A 6,627-nucleotide genomic window follows, 5' to 3' on the forward strand; every position below is an offset into this window, starting at 1 on the left:
CAGCTTTGTTTTCTCTGGAAAGGAGATGAGCTTCGTTGGTAGCAGCCTGGAGAGGAAACTGTGGAAAAACAGGGCAATATGAGGCTATAAAAAGAAAGAAAGAAAGAAAATGAAAGAAAGAGAAACTCAGGCACATACATGACTGTAAACACGTTTCAATCAGATAATTTGTGCAACCTTCACCGTGGTGGTTGTCTACATATTTACATTTGCAACCTTGTAAACCTAAGCAGCTTTCAAGAAAACAAACCTCCAATGCCATTTCAGGCAGTTTGACTTCCCTCCTTCAAAGACAGCAGTGTTTTCGAGGAGGAGGAAGCATAGCAATCATATAGACCACCCTGACTGTCATAATTCGCAAACATCGAAAACGTACCCTTTTAAGGTAATCTTTCATTACATTATTGCAATGGCTTCTACGACCCAAAAGGCTCACTGAGTTACTATCTGATTTCCAATGGGGCCCTCAGTGTCTGAATGTAATCAAGTCATAAATAAACAAACAAGCATCAATTGCACCTACTTTATTTATATAATTAAATACGTTACATTTTTGATTGCATCTAGCATGGTGAAGAGGCTAGCTGAGAACTCCCTTGTTGCTGGATGGGTTATGCATAAACTCCACTATGAAAATGACCTTCAATTTATCTGTAACCAGACACATTTATTTAAGCCTAACTAATCTTTTACTTATGCTTTCCCCACCAAATCATAATACCTATTAATCCATTTAATCCAAGAATAAATATTTAACCCAATTTACAGTCCATACTAACATTTGAAGTTGAGCCCAAGGCATAATTAAAATGATAAGGGAAATGCCAGTTGAGATGTTAATTGAAGATGAGATCCTTTGCCAAGCTCATATTCAAACCACAGTCTAAACATACCATGAGATTCAATGATATTTAGTTTTCATCTGCAAGGTACCAAAATTTGCCTTTGGGTTAGACCAAATCAAAACTTCGACCCACCTCTGAATCACAAACTACGAAGTTGTACCCTATCATGTTTTGATTTATAAATAGTAGAAAGTGGTTTCTTACAATAAATTGAACCACAATAGGATACAGATCTCTACTTTGCAATTCATGGGTAGGTCAAAGTCTTGATTTGGTCTAACCTGTTGTAGAATTTTGTGCAGGGGATATAACCTAAATCAATCTTCACCGAATTCGATCAGTATGCAGACATACTGAAGGAAAGAAGACTACTTTGCTTTGCACGTCATTAAATGGCTCACAAATAGTTCTGTTGATCAGGCGTGCCAATAATAAAGGTTACACTAAACAGACGTCATAAGCAGGACTTGTAGTTTCATCAGGAGCAGCACAATTCAAACTAATTACCAGGAGCACCACACATGACGCAGAGCTGCTGCTACTAATGAGAACATTCCATTCCGAGGGAACACAGGGCGCACATCAAAGACAAGGCCCAAAGCCGGGCTGCTCTTCATGAAGACTGGCAAACTACACTGGCGTTAGCCAGAATGAATGCGATTTAAGTGCTGATGTCATTCTTTTTGTTATTTTTCCTAGTGCAGACTGTGCAACATTTTATTTACTAGACTTAGGTGGCATAATCTATTCTAGAACATTAAACATAAAAAAACGTCTGGCTGGAACCAGGGCTATCATAAAAGTCAACTCATGTCATTGGCGCTCCTCGGGCAATTACTCCTTGGCCTATTACAAATTTTAACAATCTGTGAGTAAAACATTCCACAAAGCAGGTCCAAATAATAATAGTAAACATACTGTTTAATGATTCACTGCTCACTGGGGGGGTGCTGACATACAGTAGTTTGGTCAGCAGGGAAATGCAGTTGACTAGTGTGTGTATGAAGCATGTAAATTAAACTTAGGAACATTTGTGTGTGTGTATTTGTATGTGTGTGTTTAAAGTTGTAATATAGTTGTTTTAAAAGGATTTGAAAAGCAGAACCCTAGATGGAAATTAATTCACTCAATATAAATGTGTTCACATTCTGCAATGTATGTGATCCTCAGATTTGTAATGATTTGGAGAGGTAATACAATGACAATTTGAAACCACATTCCTCTATCATCAAATTCCTTAAAATCTTAAAACTGGTTTTGATTCCAATTTGTTTTTTAAAAGGTACACTTCAAAACCATAAAATGAATGACATCAGATCCATTTCCATAACATTATACATGATGAGTTCAATTTCTGCAGATAGAAACTGTAGAAACTGAAAATCTGGAAATGTGTTATTTTTTTTTTCCACTCTCTCCCACTGTGGGGTAAATGTGTCTGGTGCGCTACAATTAAATCTATTCAAATACAGGTGCAAGACTTCATATCCCATTGCAAATCCACTGAGCCTTGGATTCAAATACAGCAGGCGTGATGGTTTGGCATTTGAACCCCTGTATGTTAAACAACAACAGGCTGTCGGAGGAATAAAGAAACCCCGGCACTATAATGAAAGCAAGAGAGATAGAAAGAAAGCCCTGCTCCATAAAGCTGCTTCAGACTTGAAGCTCTGCCTTGATTTCCTCTGATTTCCTATTCCTGGCTGCTGCAGCTCTTGTAAATCATTCTCAATTCCCTTAAACAAGCCAGTTGGATTAGGTTAGCTTAGATCATAAACATTCACCGGCCAGACCACCCAGGGAGCAGGCCCTAGGCCCCGACCGCCGCCTCCCTCGTAGAGTCAGTGCGGCCGGAGCACAGCTTGCACAGTGCGGTTTTCTGTTCGCAGCGCTCACAGGGACAGCCTGCAGCTCCAGCTGCCCTGACTGTCCTGTCTGCAGTGGAAAAAAAAAACTAAAAACAGAAAACAACTTGGTTCATGGTCATTCGTAGGCAGGCGGCAGTGCTGAATGGATAAATACGTGTCTTCTAAAGCACGTCCTGTATAATTACAAAGTGCAGCTTCAAAAATCAAGACAAATTACATACCTGTTCAAAAGTGTAGTGACATATAAGAGGCATTTTTGCACTTTTGTGAATATACAATTATGTTTTAATATGATTTAAATGCTGAATATAATGTTGTTGTTTTTATTTTAGAAATTGGTTTCGCAGAGGATTTCGATCATTATCTGAAATAGCCTGATGTAGATGCAAAGATGCTCCAATGTTTCACAATTGTATTAATTACAAGATTATTCAATTGTTCTGGTTGGGGAAAGATTTTGAGACACTTTTCAATGGATGGGGAAAGAAATGTCTCGTTGACTGGCTTGACAGAATAAGCACAATGATTTCATTAGACCTTTAATGGATTATCTCAATACATTATTCTCCTAATGCTCCTAATGTTATATTGGGGGTGAGGAGGGTACAATGTAATATTGAATGGTATTTAATCCTATAGCTATAATTTATTTTAGCAATTAAAGTGTAAGAGCAAAACAATTACATTTGGATACCAATGGAGGTGTTTCTCACATTTCTGATTCCACCTTCATATGAGATCTGATGTTTGACAGCATCTTACAGATCAGATCAATTGACAGATCAATATCTCCACAATTCCTGGTTGAATGAATGGATCTCTCCCACTAAACTGATTGAAAATTCTGCATGTATGATCATTTTGATCAAGAAAACAATATATAATAGGCGACAAGTTCATAGGCTAAAAAAATAGAGTAATAAATAGGTTAGCTTCCTTATTCATATAGACATGGTCCCTTTAATTGCTAATTGTATCACTTGGAAGGAACATTGTGGTAGACACATGTGCTCCAGTTTTACATGTGGTTTAATTCATCTATTTCTTATGTTGGTAATGAAATCAAGATTCCAAACTCGAATGTCACCCCAGCCACTGAATGTGTCAGATTTCCTCTCTGTCGTGGCTTGTGCTGGCCCAATATCAGACAGTCAGTCAAAGTGTTATAGCTGGATAGATATTGTATCAAGGAATACGAGCTTGGAGTCATAAATTCATGGATGTTTGGAAGCCTTATAAAAGCTTCATCTGCTTCTGGACCGGCGCCAATATCTTTCTTGGATAACTATGAAGAGAAAAGATTATATATATATATATATATATATATATATATATATATATTTAATTGAAGCAGCTCCTTTAATAATACTAACAAAGGTTATAGACTTTGACATGCTATTGTAAGATTATCAAATATGTGTTCTGTAGGAGGAGTCAGATGCCTGTATGGTAAATAAAAAATGTGGGGGGTGAGACAGGGGCACTAGCACACATGCAGTTTATGCAGCAGCTGTTATGTTAACTTGTCAAATAATTGTTTTCTCCTGCCTATCTTGTTGCTGACTTTTTACCATACCATACCATTCTTATAAAAAACAAATGAAATATTTAAAAAAATGTGTTCTTGAAAATGACTGATACAGAAAGAATGTGGTATCACAATGTTTTATGTTTCAGAAAGACAACGAAACATCTCAAACTCATACTGGTATGATGAGTTTTGATAAGAACTAAACATGATCAAATCATTTTTAATACATGAGTTTTGAACTTCTGCCATTTACAAATGCATAATTTCCCTCCTACTCTCTCAGAGTGAATAAAACATAACTAGGGACCCCAAAAGTTGTCATAGTCAGCATACTTTATTTTACCAACATTTTCAATTGGTCCGCTCTGAATCAGATGACCCGCTTGCCACACCCATGGCCCTTTTGGAAGTCGTCTAAGGAAAATCAAGACGAGAAGGCTTCATGCAAGAGTTACCAGGTGATGCAACACTGTCTTCAGCGTAACATCACCAAGGAGAAAAGGAATTCAGAGCACTTTTGTACTAAATCTGAGTGTAATGCTTTCCTGCCTCGTCTGAAAAGCACATCAAAGACTGTCAATGAGCGCTGTAGTAGAAGAACTATGAGGATTGCACAAGAGTGTAACACACTGTCATCAAGCAAAACCTTCTGTTTAGCACAAGAGCCAGAGAGCTGCGAGGCACACATTTATAAACGAGTTACTAACTGTAAAACACTGAGCAGATGTGCGATCCCCTCTTCTCACTGAGGACTGGACTGTGTATACGAGACTGACTCACCAGAACACAACAGGTGGTGAAGTTTTACTCGAGATTTCAGATATTTAGATTATGAGTAACATATGCATGAACTCAAAACAAATTTGCTTAATACTCTGCTCATAGCTATTATTTTCAGATATTGAGAAGATTTTAGATAATATTTAAACAAAACTGCCTTTGTGCAAAGATTGATGCAAATAAAGATGGCAAATAGATATGCTCCTTTGGATTATATTGGGGAGGTTGTAGGATGTGTGCGGTACAAATGGGCAGTGACAATAGTTCAAATAGTAAAGCAAAACTGAAAGTAGAATTGGCAACACTAAAAATCTGCAATTCTTCTGGCACAAGTCCCGTTCAGTGCCAGGTGAATGTATGTGTCAGGCCTGTGAGTGTTTTACACTTTGTTTGGCTCTGCTCATATTTCTACTGGTTAATGAGTCCCATAACTTTCTGAGTGGCTTCAGTCCAGGCTGTTTGTGGTTGGACCAGATTGGTATAATAAGGAACCAAGAGAGAATGGCCCCAAGACAGAACCTGAATGTGGAAGCCATAATCTGTCCTCGTATGGTTGATGAAGAGCAGAGAACGAGAGTTACAGTGTAGTTAAACAATGGTAGCATGTCATTCTCTTGCTCACAATAGTTTCAATTATTGTTTTACTTTTGTGATTTACAGAAAGCCTGCCTACGCATGTATCACTGCTAAAAGAGGCATGATCAACAACACCATTTTTACTTCTTGATGCTCACAGTCTGTAGGTTTGAGTATCTACCCCCCCCTCCCTCCAACATCACTGGAATGCAACTTTAACACTGCACATTAAGAAACCCCATTTAACCCATTAGCTAAAGTTACTGCTTTACTGATAAGGCATTGAGATAACCAGAGCCAGCTAGTGTTACCATATCTGAACTGTCAATAAAAGGTGGGGGTTGGAGGTGTAAACAACAAAGTGTTATGACCTCAAACAAATATTTACATGCAAAACATTTTTTATTAATGTCTGAACAATAAGTTATGAGTATAACATTCAATCCCTGGATCCTTATGTAACATTACAGTACAAATATATAAAAACAGGTAAAATAAAAAACAGCACTTATTTGTTCAATACATGGCTGTATGGCAAAAAGGTGCTAAAAAACCCACTTGTGAGCTATACCATAATTTATAACAATCAACAACAAGCAATCAATTAGTATTATTTTGTTTGCTTTAGTTAATAAATTAATGTATATTAAAAGTATTAACTTTGCAGAACAATTAAATGAAAATAAAATTTAACACTATAACAAAGTAATATAGTACAAATATAACTCTGAAGAAACACCTAAACACTAGTGACTAAACTTACACTCTCCCTTCTCGTCTCAACCTAACTTTTATTTTTGTACATTGTTAACGCCCCAATGAAATAAAACCTTCCTGATTGGTTGTTGTAGTCTTTACAGACGCCAGTCATTTGTGAACAACCGATAGTTGTTCAAAAAGGCTTATCATAGGCGAACACCTCACACATCATCATTCATGTCTGATCAAACTGTAGCGCAGCCGGAGCAGAAGGGTTAAACTCGCACCCAGGACTGTAGATTAGTGCTGGAAAAAGGACGAGCAGGCA

Source organism: Amia ocellicauda, chromosome 19 (genome assembly GCF_036373705.1).
Source record: "Amia ocellicauda isolate fAmiCal2 chromosome 19, fAmiCal2.hap1, whole genome shotgun sequence".
Classification (NCBI taxonomy): domain Eukaryota; kingdom Metazoa; phylum Chordata; class Actinopteri; order Amiiformes; family Amiidae; genus Amia; species Amia ocellicauda.